Source organism: Ptychodera flava, unplaced genomic scaffold, assembly GCF_041260155.1.
Source record: "Ptychodera flava strain L36383 unplaced genomic scaffold, AS_Pfla_20210202 Scaffold_117__1_contigs__length_203990_pilon, whole genome shotgun sequence".
Classification (NCBI taxonomy): domain Eukaryota; kingdom Metazoa; phylum Hemichordata; class Enteropneusta; family Ptychoderidae; genus Ptychodera; species Ptychodera flava.
Genome location: NW_027248299.1, coordinates 113,630 through 132,578, shown reverse-complemented (window position 1 = coordinate 132,578; position 18,949 = coordinate 113,630).

Sequence of the window (18,949 nt, the reverse complement as noted above, 5' to 3'; positions counted from 1 at the left end):
CTCAGTATTGATTCAGTTTGTCAGCATAGCCTGATGACACTTGAGCAGTGGTGTCATTTTTTGTGTCCAGTGAAGTCTTAAAACGTTTTTTGTGGTTTGTTCCACATTTACAAGTGTGCTGACAAATGGAAAATTGAGCATTTCATCAAACTTGTGCAGAAAAACAATGAATGAATTTAATCATAGAGTTTATCCTATGGTGTTCCCCAGAACAATCCACCCATACCACACTGGAAACAAGAATACCAGTACTCCTTTATCTGGTGATTGGTTTACTAAGTTTAAACAGTGTAAGAGTTAAACAGTATATTAAAACCATTATCATAACAATTGAAATGCATATTGTGTAGGCAGAGAAATCAGGGGTTTCCCTTTTATTAAAAGTACTGAAAAATCTGTAGCGTAGAATTATCCAGATTTTTGTCTACAAGATTAGTTTTACCAATGCTGGTCAAATGTGACTGACACCGAGTCATTGAAAGTATTCTAGGCTGACATCCAAATCTAGACTTGTTCTTGTCACGAGCAGAAGCAAATAAAAAAATTGCAGGCCTCCTTTGCTGGTCCGTCTATACTGCCCTGTGTTGTAAATCCCCACCTCAATTTTTGAACGTCGAAGATTCGATCACTTTGACATATTCTATTTTTTTTGAAACTGGGTCACAATTTTTTCAGCCTTGCTTTGGAGGAGGGTCATAAATTTTTGGACTAAATTTTGGGGGAGGGTCATGAATTTTTGGCCACCCTCTTGCAAAATCCCCCGGCCCTCCCCCCTGCGAATTTACGTCCAGTCCCTAACCACTGTAGAGTTTGGATCAAGATTGCCCTATACAAATAACCAGTTAACTGTATTTTTCTAGTGACCTAGCTGGTCTTGTAGTCTTGTGCGCAGACTCAGTAGAGTTAAAACGAACAACTGAGGAGGTTGGACTAGTCTCTGTTTGCCATGCTTTGAATGTGGAGTTTCTCGATGTCAGATTTACTCTAATTGCTTTTTGTCAGTCATTTTACAATGGGAAAATAACAAACAGAAAGGCTGGTTGTCACCGACGGTTAACTTTAGGGTTTATTTACCCCCCAAAAAAGTCAATGTTTGTTCACTGGGCCCATTGACACTACAGCTTGCTTGTGACTATCATTGCATGCAGTCCCGTCACAGTGCCAATGCCATTCACTGAACTGAACACGTTTATGTAACAGTAAAGTATAATTTCCGTGTCAATTTTTGCTGCCAGAATTATTTTCATAGTGTTATGGACATTCATACTATGCATAAATATTTCAGTTTGTCTCCTTTTCTCAATCGTACAGAGATAGTTTGTCTCCTTTTCTCAATCGTAGAGAGATAATGTGATACAGAAATATTATACAGCTAGGGCAATCAACTTTTGTGAACATAACTCTAAATGGGTTGACAGGCTTTCATATGCAAAATCGGCGTACGGAAAGTATAAAAAGTATCAAAATCGAACTAAAATTAGTCCTTTTCATGTAAATGTTCTTGCTACACTATACAACTACTTAGTTCACATTGGCAACCCAACTGAAATTCTGGCCGACGCAAAATAATTGTCCTTTTGGGATTAAATTTGGTCCGCGTCCGCACTTACCGGTACCAGAATTACACTCGCCCCGATCCCTAAATATGGAAGTGCTCATGAATAATAATTTAGGGGGCAAAGGTAATGAAGTGTCCAATCAGATCCGTGCACAGAGTCCAAGGCCGTGACCTACTTCTCGTAGCTCTGCCGTGTTTTGATTCTGATTCGCAAAGAAACGTGCTCGTCGTTGTCCATAAAAGTATGTTTTTTCTCTTTTCTAAGCATCTCCTTATTTCTAACAGTGTCAGATTAAAAAAGGCGAGGTTGTTAGTGAAACAATTTTAGGGATAGGTTTTGGTGTGCGTACGATCGGCGGTACCTATGGAGGTACTTCATCCGTACGCTTGTGCAACTGCCGAGCTCAACCAGCATGCTCGATCTGTCTTCAATTCCAATGAAGATTCATAAGTCTTAGTTTTGCAGTCTTGTTTCCGTATGATAATCCCAACGATGTGTGGTATGGTCAAACGTTGTGGCCGTTTTATGATAGTACCATGAAAACTAAGCTGCAAAGCCACACGGCACGGCGTCACTGTCGCGTGATCGAGGTACAAGCGTGCGGGTGATAACATGGTGAATAGAACTGTTCAGAGGGAAACACGATCGTTGACATGGGCAGTAATTGAAAACTCAAATTCATAGAAGGTGACCAAGTCAAAGTTATCTAGAGAAAATTTGACCATTATGACCTTCTTTGTTTTAAGTTGGATTGCAACTTTGATGATTTGAATAAACTGTCAAGATACACTCTTTCGCCAGCCTACATTTGTACCTAAATATTTTCCAGCCACCACATGGGCCATGTATCACAGGAAACTGTAAACCAGGCGAGAAGCAGAAGTGAGAGAAAAAGGGGAATACAAAGATCGACAAGGCAGTGGAGCAATCCTGTCATTTGAACATCACATCACAATCACATTTATTCAATAAGATGAAACTTCATCTGTCATCAAGGAAGCCATAGAAAAAGTGGAAGGAAACAAAATATTTCATCATTGAACAACACAAAAAAGTGTGAAATTGTTCAGTCCAGTAGTACTACCCGAGACAAACATTCGTGTTGTCAATTTTAATTTCATTTCATAAACTTAATACTTCATCGAGTATCACGTAGTATTTCAGTCTTTGTGAAGCCATTTTATTGATATTTTCCTTTTTTTGTCTTAGCGTTATTGTGGAACATGTAGAATCACATGGAATGTAACATCAAAATTCAATTTATTAACTTCATGATGTACATAGTTTAAAAAAGAAACAACATCCGAACACAGGATTACACACATAGCATTGAGGTACAAGCATTTCTTTTTCGGAGTGTCTATTGACAGGCGCCTGTCAATAGACAGAATCCGGCTATTGACAGGCGCCTGTCAATAGACAAAAAATGGCTATTGACACGCGGGACGTTTTTCGCCAAAATTCACCACATTTTAGCAAAATAAACTCGGCCTTTCTCCACTTAAATGAAGAACACATTATTTTTCCATGAAAAAATTACAAAATAAGTGCTAACACGTCACAAATTCGACGTTGAACGCAGTAGCGAAAGCCGTCATACGCGGTGCCGTACTGTACTCGGCCGAGCTATGATAACGGCCTTTCTTTTTACCTTCACGGTACAATCGATCTACCTCTCTGAAGTAGGCTTATAGCAGTCTGTTTCGTCGCAAAATAAACGTCAACTATGGAAATCTGTTATTTGTGAACATATGTTATTCTCAGCATCACAGAGAAATATACCTCGAAGGCTATGTGTCACCCCAAATAGTTATATTTGAGCACCCCGTAAACAGATTCCGCATTATTCTGTGAACCCGGAAGTAAATTGTGTTCGGCTCAATATACCATACATTGCCTATCGACAGCGAGCTCCGACTCGGAGCGAAACTGCCCACGTTCCATGCACCTTTCTTCAAGGCCAGTGCAACGCTATCTGTGCAAAATTTGTGGCCACTCATGCTTTATGTGATGAAAACCTCCCTTAGTGTAACATGGACGTAGCTGACTAACTTTGGATTTCGATTTCGTTAATATCATGTCCATGCAGCGAGTTGGAGGTTGGCGCACTTCCCCACAACTCTCCCGCCGCCGCGCCGCCCACATTCCGATATCCCGCATACACGAAGCTCAGGACTACCAGAAAGATTGCAGGAAACCCGTAGTTCAGTTCTGTTGTGGTTTGTAAGTTGACATCATTGCTTGTTGGAGAGGTTTTTCCGGGATTGGGAGCCATGGCCATGCAAATCTACACTTTTCATTGCACTGCGCCCGTTTGGATCGCCTCTAAATCAGGCAGACAATGAACAATTGTAAAACCAAATGACCAGATCGTGGCCAAGGGTTCAAAGATCATTATCCGCATACAGGCAAGATCATTCGCCAATGAAATCTTTCGTTTCAAAGCGTTAAAGTTGGGGATAGGAAATTTCTGTAGCTAGAAGTCTTTTTGTTTATATAGGACCTAAAAGGTGCTACCTGATTGCTCAAAGGTTGGTTATAATGAGAAGGCGCTGTCCTAATTGAATATTCATGAGCACTTCCATATATAGCGATTGGGGCGAGTGAATTAGGGCCGACGTAACTTTACCTTCCTTTGTGACCTCTGACCTGTCAAAGTTCAAAATGGCATATTTGAATAATGGCATGCTGTTTCTACTGTTCATGATTTTCCTGCGTTTTTACGCACAAGAAGGGCAAATATGATTACCACTCACCCTGTTAATCATCGGTGAGATCTTCACTATTAAATGAGCATATGGTATATATAAGACCGCGGTGGAGAAATAACCAGTGCGCGGCATTTTTGACATGCCTCTCTAGTCAATTACGTGCACTGTGGAATCGAATGACATGATCTCAATCGCAGAACAAAGGTTGGTGGGAAGTTCTGCGTACATGGGATGATATTAAAATGTAAAGACTGGATTGAAAACTTTCGATAGGTGTAAACTTTAGTTTCAAACGTCGTTTGTTTTGTGCGAATAGGGTGACTAGTTCAACTTCGATCCATGGCGGAGGCCTGGTCAACTGGGACCAGGGGCCGACGCAACGTGTCCACACAGGCGATTTGCGTCGGACCAAATTTTGCATCGGCCCTGAACACCCCTTCTCACCGGGACCAAACTTTGTCGCCCTAAGGCCGACGCGGCGTGTCCACATTGGTTTTTTACGTCAGCCCCGGCCCAAGTCCGGCCCTACACCGGCGCAAGTGGTCAATCTGAACAGGGTAAATGCCTGTTGCCAAAGTAGTAACACAGGTGTCGATAACGGGCCAAATGCATAGAAGTGTGACACACATGATATTTGATATGCCATTCCAGCCAGCTCAGTGCAGTGCGCGATGGGTCGCCCCTTCCATGTACAGTTGGTGCCGCGCAGTATGCGTCTTGTATGGAAAAATAATCGCAATCTTACCAATCCGTAATCAAATAACACTAGGTCAGAACCGTAGACAACAGTTGTAAACATAGACACAAAACAGCACAGAACAGACAGCTAATAGACGGTACATAAACAAAGTCAAATTCATGAAAGAAAGATTGAAAGAAAGCCGTTCGGGACCCCCGGCGACAACAGTCAACCAATGCAAAATTACATAGGAATGCAGTGGCGACAACTGTTACACAAATCTGACAGTACATCACAGGGTCCTCAAGCTCCGATGATGATGATGATTAAACATTTAAAAATGAAGAAAAATAAAAATATATTTGGACTCAGTAAAGTTGTTGTTGTTGTTGTTGTTGTTGTTGTTGTAGTTGATAGTATTTGCAGAAAAGGACAAATTATGCGCTGCAAAATTCAATACAGCCTCACTGTACACATGGAGGTAAGCTACCTCCATGCTATACACATGCGCTGCAAAATTCAATACAGCGATATTGATGATGATGATGATGATTAAATATTTAAAAATGGAGAAAAATAAAAATATATTGGACTCTGTAAATTTGTTGTTGTTGTTTTTATTATTGTTGTTGTTGTTGTTGATAGTATTTGCAGAAAAGAACAAAGTATGCGCTGCGAAATTCAATACAGCCTTCGCCAACACACGTTCACTTGTGTTGAGGTTCTATAGACCTTTGTTTGTTTGTTCGTTGTTTGCGCTCTCTTGCTTTTGTTACTTTTGCCTTGTCCGCCATTAAAGGTTCGATCGTACGGAATTGGTTTGTCTTTATTGCCGCTTACTATACTATGCGCTGCAAAATTCTATACATGTGCGTTGCAGCCTAACCGTTGGCCAAGTCCTTCAAGCCATATATGCCGAGCTGTGAAAGCTCATTAGACATTAGATATTACGAATCTGGCTTCTCCTCTTAGAAAAGACGACTATCACACAACATAACATTAACAACACAGCAACTGATGAAGGAATAGCTCTGCATGGCAGGGCTGTGTGTTACCTGCGTTATGTGGTGGGAGCCACAGTTGCGAGTGGAGTGATACGTACCGGCCGCCGCGTACTATGCATAGAATAATAACTTTGGTAGAGTAGATGTGAAGTAGCCTTCATTTCCTATATGAGTTCGAACCCGATTGAAACCACCGGGCCGTATTTATGCCTCAAACGAGCGATCAAAACAAGAGAGGTCATCATGGGGTCGATCGGAAAAAAATTAGCCAATCACAGCGCGGCTGGTCTGACCCCGCCCACAGCTGTAGAATGAAAGTGTACGTTCACGCCAAAAACACGGGTTCCCGTCGGAAATCGCACCCAAAAACGGACAAAAGGTCGTTTTTGACGCAAAAAGGCTAGTAGGTATGAATTCTAAGATGTATTGGAGGCCATCGATGCTGGTTTAGTAAATAATTGAGGCTTATTGTGAGGGAAATCGGCCTCCGAACTCGGCGAGGGGTGCGTATAACGGCCATTCCGTTTCCTAACTTCCCATTATTCTATGCATAATACGCGGCGGCCGGTACGTATCACTCCACTCGTAACTGTGACTCGGACTCCGATTAGTCTAATTTCGCGTACAATTTAGAAGTTTCAGTCATTCTAATTTTTTTACAATTGATCTTGTTACTCTAAATACCAATTTGTTCACATGTATTTAAATATTTAAGATTTCTGTCCTGAAACGTCTTTCTTTGTGTCTGTTTTTGTTGTCTTAGTCGAGATGGAAATACAGTGATATAGTGAACTCGGTACGCTGCATCAAATATTTGCATATGAATAGTAGAAAGTTTCCCTTAGCCAATCAGTGAGCTCACAGCTGATGAAAAGTTCATTGACAGCATATCAATGCGCACTATATAGAATCTATATTCAATCAGGCCGTGTCGCGATTAGCTGTTTTTTTGATCGACAAAATTGGGAACATATGTAATAATAACAGAACCCAATGGCCTTGGAGGGCACTCTGTGAAGTTCCGAAGGTATTTCCCTCGGGATACGGTGTATTCTGCCTGTACTTATCCTCGCTTCGCTCGAAAAGTACTGGCGGCAGAACACACCGTATCCCTGGAACTTCACAGAGTGCCCTCCAAGGCCATGGGGTTCTGTCATATTTCTGATCGCTTGTAAAAGATAAAGCACCTTCAACTTCTGTTAGTATTCACAATGATGAGTGGTTCAATTACTTTTCCTCTCTCTTAAATACACCTGGTATGGTTAATGATCATATTCTCATTTTTACAATGAAGTTAAAGATTTTGTTGATGGTTTTAAACAAGGTGTCCTAGACTTTAGTATCGATACAGAAGGATCGAAAATCTTGAATGCACCCATTGCACTTGAAGAAGTAGAACAAGCAATCAGGAAGTTAAAGTGCGGTAAAGCACCAGGATTAGATAGGGTAATCGCAAGTATTTTAAAGAATCTCCAATTTCTATGATAGAAATGATTTGTGAGCTTTTTAACGCCGTCTTGGAGACAGGCAATTTTCCAGCAGCATGGGTAGAAGGGGTTATTACTCCGATTACAATTAGGTGATAGATATTGTGCAAATAATTACAGAGGAATAACATTGCTACCAATAATGGGTAAAATGTTTTGTGGTATTTTTGAAAATAGACTCCAGACGTGGCTAAAAGATAACCATCCAATTGCTGATGAGCAGGCGGGTTTCCGCAAATCATATTCTGCAGCTGATAACATTTTCATTTTACATAGCATTGTATCCAACTGTTTAGCACAAAGAAAAAGCAGACTTTATGTAGTATTTATTGATTTTGAAAAGCCTTTGATCGCAATTACGATTATTGCTATGTTTGATAAACTTTTAAAGTGTGGTATGAAATGTAAATTTATGATGTACTTGCTTCAATGTCTAAAGGGCTCAAATTATATGTTATGACTACAAAGGGTGTAACTGACATGTTTGAGTGTAGTTTTGGCGTCCAACAAGGCTCTGTTCTCTCTCCACAGAGTCTTTTGTTTTGTATTTTCATTAATGACATTGGTCTTACTCTGGCCAATACTCACCAGTTCTCCGGTGTCGAAATCGGTATTCTAAAAATTATTCATTTGTTGTTCGCCGATGACTTTACTCTTGTCAGTCCCTCAAGAATAGGATTACAACGTCAATGAGCTTTATGAATATTGTTGTAAGTGGAAGCTTTCCGTGAATATTGATAAAACTAAAATCATGTCGTTAGAAGGGGAGGGTCTTTGAAAAACTACGAAAAATGGTTATTAATGGGCAAAGGATATCAGTTCCTTCTGTTTACAGTTATTTAGGTATAGTTTTTTCGTAAACAGGTCTTTGGTTCCAAGCCCAAAGAGCGCTTAGTGAGCAAGCTAGTAGGGCGCTTTTTTGTTTATCAAGTTCTCTGTGTAAATTTGGTACCCTTCCAGTTAATATTGCTCTTAAGCGTTTGATGCCAAATACTTTCCATTTTACACTATTGTTCGGAAATCTGGGGTTTTCAACCAGCCCCAGATTTTGAAAAAGTCCACAACAAAGTGTTGCGTTCGGTTTTGAAATTATACAGTAATACATCAACAAATGCAATGAAGGGTGAACTAGGTCGAGTTTCCATGTATGTATACAGGTATTGTAAAATCATCAAGCTATAAGTATTGGCTGAGATTGTTAAGAATGGATAAAAATAGGTTAGTTTTCAAATGTTATGAGTTCAAAATAAGTAAAATAGATGTACATAACTTTGGGCGAAAAATGTCAAGTTACTACTACAAAGCCATGGCTTTCGAAAAATATGGGAAAACCAGGGTGTTGGCGATGAAGTAAGATGTTTAAAATTATTTAAGCAACGATGTATAGATATTGAGATACAGCAATGGTCAGACCATTTAAGAGATACCAGTACATTGTATCTTTACTCCACATTCAAGAAGGAACTTTACCTAGAACAATACTTGTTACAGTATGAAAAACCTGTGTTCAGATAAGCTCTCTGCAAATTGAGAACCTCAGCTCATTCCCTTAAAATAGAAACAGGACGATGGAACAAAACCCCACGTTTAGATAGAACATGTGATTTGTGTTCTATGAACCAAGTGGAAGACGAATTCCATTTTTTACTTGTATGTCCCAAGTATCAAAATCTGAGGACAAAGTTTATATCACGCTATTTAGAGGTTATTACCCAATATCGCCTGTTCCTGTGTCGTATCAGCATGAGTGTCATTTGTGCTGCGTCAGACACGAGACGAAATCGAGTGTCTGACGCAGCACAAATGACACGAATGCTGATACGACACAAGGAACAGGCGATATTGGGTAATAACCGATTTATCATATACCCATGCCCATAATTTTACTAATAGTACGAAAAACCTTAAATTTTGAGGCTTTACTTTATTACGCCTTGCGCATAAATATCGGAATGTTTATGTGAACAGGCTTCATTCATAAAGTAAAAGACGAAGCTGTCAACATTACACGCGACATCGCTGCAAGTCGTCTATATCTCAATGAAACCCAAGAAGAAAGATACCAGAATACAAAATCGTCATACAGAAGGAACTCTTTGAGGTGCAATATGCTATTACAATTGTACCGATCAAAAACTGCTCAGCTTTAAATCTACCCTGATTTCGATCGTCGTACGGCACGGAGCTCGCACGGAGAGGGGACGCCATTTTGTTAGTTTACCCAGAGAGTTTCCATGTCAACAGTAGTCACGCGCGCGACATCGCTGTCAGGGGCATGGGAAGCACTTCAAGGGTGGGGGGGGGGGGCAAAGGTAACCTATATTCTGGTGATGAATGAATTACGATCTAAAAATTTGCATATATGAAAAATTAAAATATTAAATCATACGAATAAATTAAAATAATTAAAACAGGCCAAAATCAATCTGAATAGTAAATATGTAATGAAAGCACCACTACTTTCACATACCGCAATGTCTCAGTACGGTGTTTTTATGTATTGAAGTTAGGCCGTGTAAAGAAAATTCTTTGTTTGCTGTCCTTGGATTTTGAAAAACCTACAAGCCAGCCAGCAAAAAAACAAACAAACACACAACATAGATCAATCGCATAAACTTTAACTTTCCCATCGGTTTATGGGTCACAAGTATGAAAAATTATCTGTTACATTTACAATGCAGTGTTTCTATACTCTTCATTAAGCACGTTGAAAGCAATGCTTGGAAATAAAGGTTATCTTTGTATAAGTACAACAAGCATACTTAGAGTTAGGTGACTGTGAGTCTGAACAAAAATTCCATAATAAACAATGGCAATAAACACCATACCAGTACATAGGCCCTAGTGTACCACATGTACAGTGTGATAGTAATCAACTGGTTGTGTTACGCAGATCTATAGTTTGTCTCTGACGGAGGTTTATGCACTAGGTAGTCATAGGCAAGAGTAAAACTATTAAAATAAGAAGATCTCAATTATGAATAAAAAGCATATTTGCGATAAATGTAAAAGATGCAAATTACGTATTACGACGATGTTTAAGAAGTTTTGAAGAAAACAATATATTTGAATCAACACCTAATGAAGGAACATAAGAACTTCACCGTTTACGCAATGGTTCAATTTTGCAACGTGTCTAAGTGACATTTGTATATTAATTATGACATGTACATTTAAGATCGAGATCTGTATTGATGTTTACGATTGGACGTATATTTCCATCTTTAATTCATATCTATCATAAGACCCAAACCAAGCCTTAAACATAACGTTTAAAATCCCATTCTAATACGGGAAAGGGAATACAAAGGACAAGAGAGAAAAATACAACAGACAGGGCAGGAGGACAGACAATTGGAGAAGCGTATCTTGGGCGATGGCAGCTGTCAAGCTTGTCTACCGAGAAATAAAGTCTATGTAGTACCAACGAACTCTGAACATCTCGTGTAGTCAATCGAAGATTACCAGCACCTCTCAGCAAGCTAAGACGAGTCCATGAGTAAAAGCAGGCCAAGATGAGGTAATGAGATAATAGGAGAAAAACGAGTAGTAACAGTTGTTTTGACAACTGTACACTATGTATTTCAACATGTTGGGGTAAGCTTAGAACAAAAAGGTGTTCTTGCAAAACCTGAAAATTCCAAATATAAAACTGCAAAAGTTACTGAGTATAACAAAGTATGTAGTTGTCACTCAGAAAACAAATGCTAAACATCTTGGTAAAAGGTGAAACTACTATCCCTTCCATAAAATTACAATTTTTACAGTAAGAAGAGTGGGTAGCTGAACAAATCATAACAGCCTCGAGTACAAATCCTCCTTTTTAAGTGTCAACTAGTCCTGATCACTGTTTCTGTTGAGTTAAATGCTCCATTAGCTGTAACTTTAAAGGCTATTTATTCTGAATTTTGTGTATCAACTATTTTTTAGCCGAATTCCAATAGCGCTGATCGCGATGTCAGGTTTGTTACTAAATATAGCTGCACGCGCGACTTCAGACACCGCTGCCTGAAATTCGGACAAATTTTTGCATGCACGGTCGTTGTTGCAGCTCAGTTGTAGTCTGAGCCATAAATTCATAGGAATTAGTGTGAGTTTTTGTATTTATTATAACACTAGCAGGTTTTGATATCATCGTTCTTGCCGAAAATGCGGACAAATAGTTATTTTTGCATATTAATGACAGAAAACTGACGCTATTGCATACTAAAATGCTAAATATTCTGCTTGTCAAGACAGCAATGCCGAATGGCCATTGCTATTTTGAAAACTGAATTCTAATCCGGACTTATAAAATGTCCAAATCGTTTTTTAGCAGAAAAAAATGTTCAAAGTAAGGGCAACTTCCACCGCGTACGAACTATTTGGAGCATTCGACAACGAACATTTCACCGGCGGTACCTGCTTGCCACGGTGCAGATCCAACATCGTGATCAATCGCGGATCGTGGAAAAGCTGATGGAAATTCAGTTCCGTTCCTTATTCGAAGCTAAACCAGTCAAGAATTGTTTTCGATCCGTCTTGTATGGAGACCAAAAAGATTTTATGCACTTCCACCGATTTGAAAACTTTGAGGGAGAAATCAACTTGTGAAACGGTCGATTGATCTTCACTTACGGTACATGCAGTCCGCTACAACAGGAGGTGCACAGGAGGTGTACACTTTACGTACAGCGGTTGATGTACCCCTTTAAGATAGGTAATCTGATTTGTATGGAAACGATCGTACGACATTTGCGTTTTTGCCACATTAAAGTAAATTACTGCGACATCGCGAACAAAGGAAGGGCACATCCCGCCGTATTTTCGATCATACGATCTGTGTTTGTTTTTCAGATTTCGTCCAAAAACCTACCCGCACGCGGACGGCAAACAAAGAATTTATTTTACGGCGCCTTAACTCCAGTTGTTTGTTTAACTCCCTACATAGCACTCAGCAATAGTTGGGACAGCTAGCCGTAGTCAATGTGTATTTGTAAAAGTTGGGGGGGGGGGGCAAAAGTATACCTTTGCCCCCCAACTTCAGAATGGGCAGGGGGGCGGCCGCCCCCCCTGCCCCCCGGTTCCTACGCCTATGGCTGTCACGCCACGCATTCACTACCTGTTCCGGGGGCAGACCGTGCACATTGCCTGCGCCGTGCGAGTGGCAGAATGTTTGCTCGAACTTGACCAAAAAATAGCATTGGAAAACATTTCAAGACTCAACATGTTCTTTCCGTATTTTGCAACCAGAAACACCCGTGTTCCTCGAAGTCCTTCAAGTTTTTATGTTGGCGACATCGCTTCGCAGGCAGGGAGCGGCAGCCAATTTGTTGTTTACGTTGTTTACCAACAAACTGCTAATGTAGTTCGGGAAAACTCTAAAACTGATGTCGTTGATCGTGCATATCTCGACGTTTACCGTGAAATATCACGGCTGATATTTTACGGTGAACGTCACTAGGATGTAGCGATATGGGCATGGGTATATGATATTAAAACCCACCTGTTTTATATAACTTTACTTTGTTGATGTCAGCAGATAATTTAAAAAACTCTAAGACAACTCAGTAGATATATATTTTTTGCGATGAAGCATAGAGACGACTATATGAGTAATGTGAATTTCACTTAACCTTGTCGTCTGTTTTGTAATTAGTTTCCATGATCAGTTAATATCGTAAGTTACTTTTCCCAGTGACCTATGTACTATATTACTTATATTTTTGTACATTTTGGCCGGTGGCCATAAGTACTGAAATAAACTTGACTTACTTGCTTCTCAGGTGCGAAATTCCCGCGCGCGACTAATTTCAATATAAGCTATCTGCTATATTGGGCATAATGAATATTTACGAGGTAACTTTTACGGCATTTGAAGCCAAATGATAAACGCCAGCCAATGATGAACGCCAGCCAACAACTCAGCTGCCGAGAAAAGCGGCCAGCCTACTCTGGGCCATGCATTGTAACTTTTGTATCTACCTTGTATTATAATACTTGCAAAGGGGACAGATTTTCTATTTGCATATTTGTGAAAGAAAAACTCATCGTCGAGTCAGACGTACAGTAACTGTATTTACAGTCTTACTATAGCTATTGTTGCGCACACTATGACTTTGTCTTCCTTCCCTTTGGTTAATACTGGTCAATTTCATTACCCAATCAGATCCTGATTTGATTTTACACCAACTGTATTAATTCTATCAGTTCTTTGGATTTGTTGACGTTTATACCGGATGAATTGAGCACAACATTCATCGTCGCCTGTCGCCATTTTTGTGACGTTATGCCTTTCATTTCAGATCCCAATATTCAACGTGGCCTTATAGTTTGACCAAGGCTGTACTAGACCATGGAGGTAGCAGAGACCATGGACGTAAATACATCGATGGCTAGACTTGCCTAAACTTTGTAAGCATATTAATGTTGTAACAATAAGATAATAATTTTTGAATAAGAATGAGGTCAGTAGTATTGACCGGTCGTGACTGGTCGTCCATATAGTAGAGTGCTTGTATGCATGAGTCGAGAGATACTTGAGATTTTGAACGACGTGATCAGTCGTGTGTGACTGTCATGGTATTAATTTCGATAATGCCATTAATGGAACAATAATCGCCCGGTGGGCTTGTATCAAGTTTAAAAGCTATACATGAAAGTGTTTTCAGTCCGTTTCTAGGTCAATTGACAGTGAATAACCTAATCATGGCGATAATATTTCTGCCTGTCGCACATAGCGTTCGATTTCACTTTGACAAGCATTTTGTATGTGCGATCCAAGCCCGATCTACCATGGTCCAAAAGTATGTGTTCTTCGTATCTTGTAATTTCTCCCCGACTTAGAATTTCTCCCCTACTTATGTGTCAACATTAAATGTTTGCGTCGAATTCAATTGTTTCTCTCTAACGTATATGTTCGCAATGAATCGTTTCTCTCCGAGATATGTGTCCGCGTTCAATGTCTGCGTCGCATTCAATTGTTTCTCTCCGACAAATGTGTCCCCATTCAAAATCTGCCTCGCAGTCAACTGTTTCTCTCCTACATGGGCGTCGCAGTCAATGATTTATGTCGCCACACATGAGGGCGCTGGCAAGTTTTGGTGAGCGTGACCCTCGCTCCATGACCCATGCCCATGATTGCATCCGGAAAAAAGTATCACTCTTTCAGTGTTCGTGATCGCGAAAAGCTCAAGTTATTCATTGTATTGTAAGCTTACGGGGTTAATGATCTAGCCAAGGGGGTACGCTGCTCACCAGTATGGACGCATCCTATGGGTCCCACATGAGCGTCCCAATGAAAACCGGCAGCCCGTCCCACATCTGCCAATACATCCAGGGCTAGACGGTGGCTAGATTATTAACCGTGAAGCTTCGATCGATGCTGTAGCTCCATGCATGCTCATACACAGGACCGCGCCGTTTACACTTCAGTGGAGATCGTATCGCGCTTTTAGAAGTGACTTTGATCACAAGTCTTCATTCGATCAAGGGAATTTAGTACCGATTTTCGCAAGTCTCAACCCTCAAATACGCTTGCACTTCGATTGTGGGAGCCCTCACTTCAAGCCCTCACATTTGCTCGCACTTCGATTGTGAGAGCCTTCACTTCAAGCCCTCACATTCGCTCGCACTTTGATTGTGCTGGCCCTCACTTTGGCCCCGCACTTGTCGATTCCCGACACCCTTATATACCTTGTATCGTCTAAAACACACAAGCAGTACGCATTTGATCAGACAAGAACAAAATGAATTCATTCGCAGCTTATACAGCCACCGACCGTTGTTGATCGCCCGGGCAGGTAGCATGGCCCAAGAGATGTTGCAGGCTCGATTATGTCATCAGTATCAGCGTTCATTGTCACTTGCACAACATATAAATCGTCAACAAACCCATACAGCATTTAAGCTCGTTTGTATATCACTACAGCAGCGCAAATTTGGCTTATTTCTTCACTGAACATCATTTCTAGACGAATGTAAGGGAGCCTTCAGTAATTACAGGGTGGGGTCACGGGGCTGGGGGAATTGGGGGGGGTCACTTTTTAGAAAACAGTTCAAGGGGGAGGGTCACTTTTTATAAACCTATCTTGGGGGGATGGTCACTTTTGACAGAAGCTAATATTATGGCCAAAACTTTGATTGACCATGTGATATTTCCTGAATAGGAAATCACCAACAAAATACGCACACACTTATAAACCCCAATGCATAGTGAATTGACTTTTTGGTGAAATTCCAAAATCATATTTTTTGCACAACCATGGACTTTTAACCACTCTAGTCTAATCATGAACAATAATGTGAATATTCAAGCATACGTAAATGAACAGATTTATCTAATTTTGTACTGAAAAAAAATTATTCATAGTTTCACCGTAGACCGCAATGCATAGTGTAAGGACATTTTGGTGAAATTCCAAATCAAATTTCTTGCACAACCATAGACTTGTAACCACTCTAGTCTTATCAAGAACAATAATGTGAATAATCAAACATATATAAATGCACAGATTTATCTAATTTTGTACTGAAAAAAAATTATTCATAGTTTCACCGTAGACCGCAATGCATAGTGAATCAACATTTCAGTGAAATTCCAAAATCAAATTTCTTACACAACCATAGACTTGTAACCACTGTAGTCTAATCAAGAAAAATTGTATCAATAATCAAGCATGCATAAATGCACAGATTTATCTAATTTTGTATTGGAAAAAATATTTATAATTTCATCATAAACACCATGGATATTCAACCAACTTTTTAGATGAAATTCGGAAATCAATTTCTTGTACACAAATGTTCATTTTACTTCCCTATTTAAGCAAAGTAAATTTAAATACATTATCAATCATACATAAAATACAGATATGGCATGTTTTGTGGGGGTAAGTTGTCAATAATTTGCCTGATAGACTCCATGTATGATTTGATATTTTGGATGAAGCACTAAATCAGCTACATGTTGCCTTCTTATAGTTGCACACAATATGGTGACCCTCTCTAAAATGTACGAAATACCATATCTCTTCAACAATTCTTGCGTGATAAATTGCGACTGTCCCTCCAAAAACACCAGCCCTCCCCTATGTAATTTGTCCCTAACATAACCATTGAACCAATTGTTATGTAAATTAGCTGATACTGTTTTAGTTATTCCCGGGGAGAATACCGCAGTGGTTGGGGGGGGAGGGAGGGTCAAGTTTTAGAATGTCGGATAAGGGGGAGGGTCACATTTTAGACAGGAGGATAGTGGGGAGGGTCACAATTTACTATACAGGTGTTCGCGAAATTCCCCCGGCCCCCCTGTAATTACTGAAGGCTCCCTAAGGAAATAAACGTAATCTCGATGATGAAAAAGGTTAGAGGTTAGCCTTACTGGGGCTGCAAGTTGCTTTATATGCGAATTTGATTTATACAACATGAAAATTGTACGAGTTTGGATGTGAGCAGGTTCTGGGTCAGTATAAATAACTGGATCGACACCCGAATCAGCGTTCAACCGATTTATTGACTACAACTCAACAACACTAAACTAGTACTAGTTAAACAGTAACATCTACAAAGTGAGAAAAGTATCCATCTTTTGGCCGGATACCGCAACATCACAAACTCAATGTGATTGGATATGAATACTGAAGCTGACTGGCTTACATAGTTCAAAGTCTGAATCTGCAAAAGTCCAAGAAAATAAACTCTGAATTCAGTAAATATCTCGCTATGATTTATCCTCCAGAATTGGAGATTAAAGAAACTACAGAAACGGCCTTTTTTGCTTCATATCTGGACATTTACTTGAATTTGACTCTAATGGTCACCTTTCTACTAGGCTATATGACAAGAGAGATGAACTTTAGTATCATCAATTTTCCGCACCTCATAAGTAATATTCCACTGTCACCAACTTATGGGGTATACATTTCCCAGCTTATTCGATATGCTAGAGCATGCAGTTCATATGGTGATTTTGTAGAGAGACATGGCCATCTCTCTTACAAACTGTTATATCAAGGTTACATCAGAGCAAGACTTGTCTTACATAGAAACGCTTTGTGGCAGGTATCGCAAGCTGGTAGATAAATACAATATCTCTCTTCGACAAATGATCGCTGATGGCATCGGTGACATTGGGCCTTAGTAAGTGACCACTACCTATCTGACTTACAGATTGATATATGGCGGGTGCCACATGTGAGGCAGGATGCAGTTACTATTTCGAAACACCTGACATCACTTCTTGGTCTTCTGGCCAGAGTTCCATATATTTTTTTTCATGAATATGACTTTGTTTGTGTACCGTCCATTTACTGTCTGTTCTGTGCTGTTTTGTGTCTATGTTTACAACTATTGTCTTACGAATTCTGACCTAGTGTCATTGGATTATGGATTGGTATGATTGCGATTATTTTTTGATGTCTGATATTTCTCGCGGGCCATGGAATTTATGAGAAACAGCTCAATCAATAAATAGAATGGAAACAAAATTGTTTTATCTAAACACAAACTGAAATGTTGAAATGCGTCTTTACTCAGTTAAATGCACATTAATGAGCGCAAGAGTTGACTTTTAATGGGTAAAGTTTGTTCTCTGGTGTACTTGTACATGCCACGACTGTCTTAATTTCCGCTGATGTCACAAGGTTGTCGCGCCCATAGTTTAGTCTTTCAACTATAGCCAAACTCCAATTTAGGCATCGCTTTTCGTCATCCTGCCACAAGTACTACGTCTCGAACCTTGATGGTATTTACAGTTTTTCTGGTATGGCTCTGGCGGAGAGTTGGTAAATACTCAGACATCCATCGACGCCTGAATTGCGTTTGAAGTGTAGTTAGCGTTTGTTCAACTAATGGTGGTTGCCATACGTAAAATCAGTAAATTCGTCCTCATCAACAGATAGATATGGCAACATTGTCAAGGTGGCGACCATGCATATGATGAGCTTGAGTTAACGGTACATTGTCTCTAGCATCATCAGATATGTAAGTTATTGGCCGGTCGTTCAGCATTGCCTCTACTTCAGTCAGCTGTCTGTTCAGCTCATCGAAGGTTACGTACGTATGTCCCAGAATTTTCTTTATGATCTTCTTTGTTAGCCTAATTAATCGCTGCCAACAACCCCAAAACCATGGGGCCCGTTTCGGTATGAATTTTCATCTAACGCATTGATTCGCTAAACAGTCCTTTACTTCAGGCGTGTCGAATAATCGATTCAATTCGTCTGATGCTGATATAAAGTTAGACACGCTGTCTGAGATCATTTTACTGGGAAGTAAACGTCTCGCCGCGAAATATCAAAATTCTTACACGAAACTTTCTTATAGATAGGTCAGTAACTAGCTCTAAATGAACCGCGCATGTTACTGCAAAGGTGAATAGACACGCGTACTCTTTGTGTCACGTACAGTTTTTGCTGATTTGATGTACAAAGCTCCAGTAAAGTCTTCTCCTGTCACAGTAAACAGTAGTGTAATGTTCACACGATCTGTTTACGGTAGTGTCTGGTTCGAGTTTATTTTCTCTTTCTGT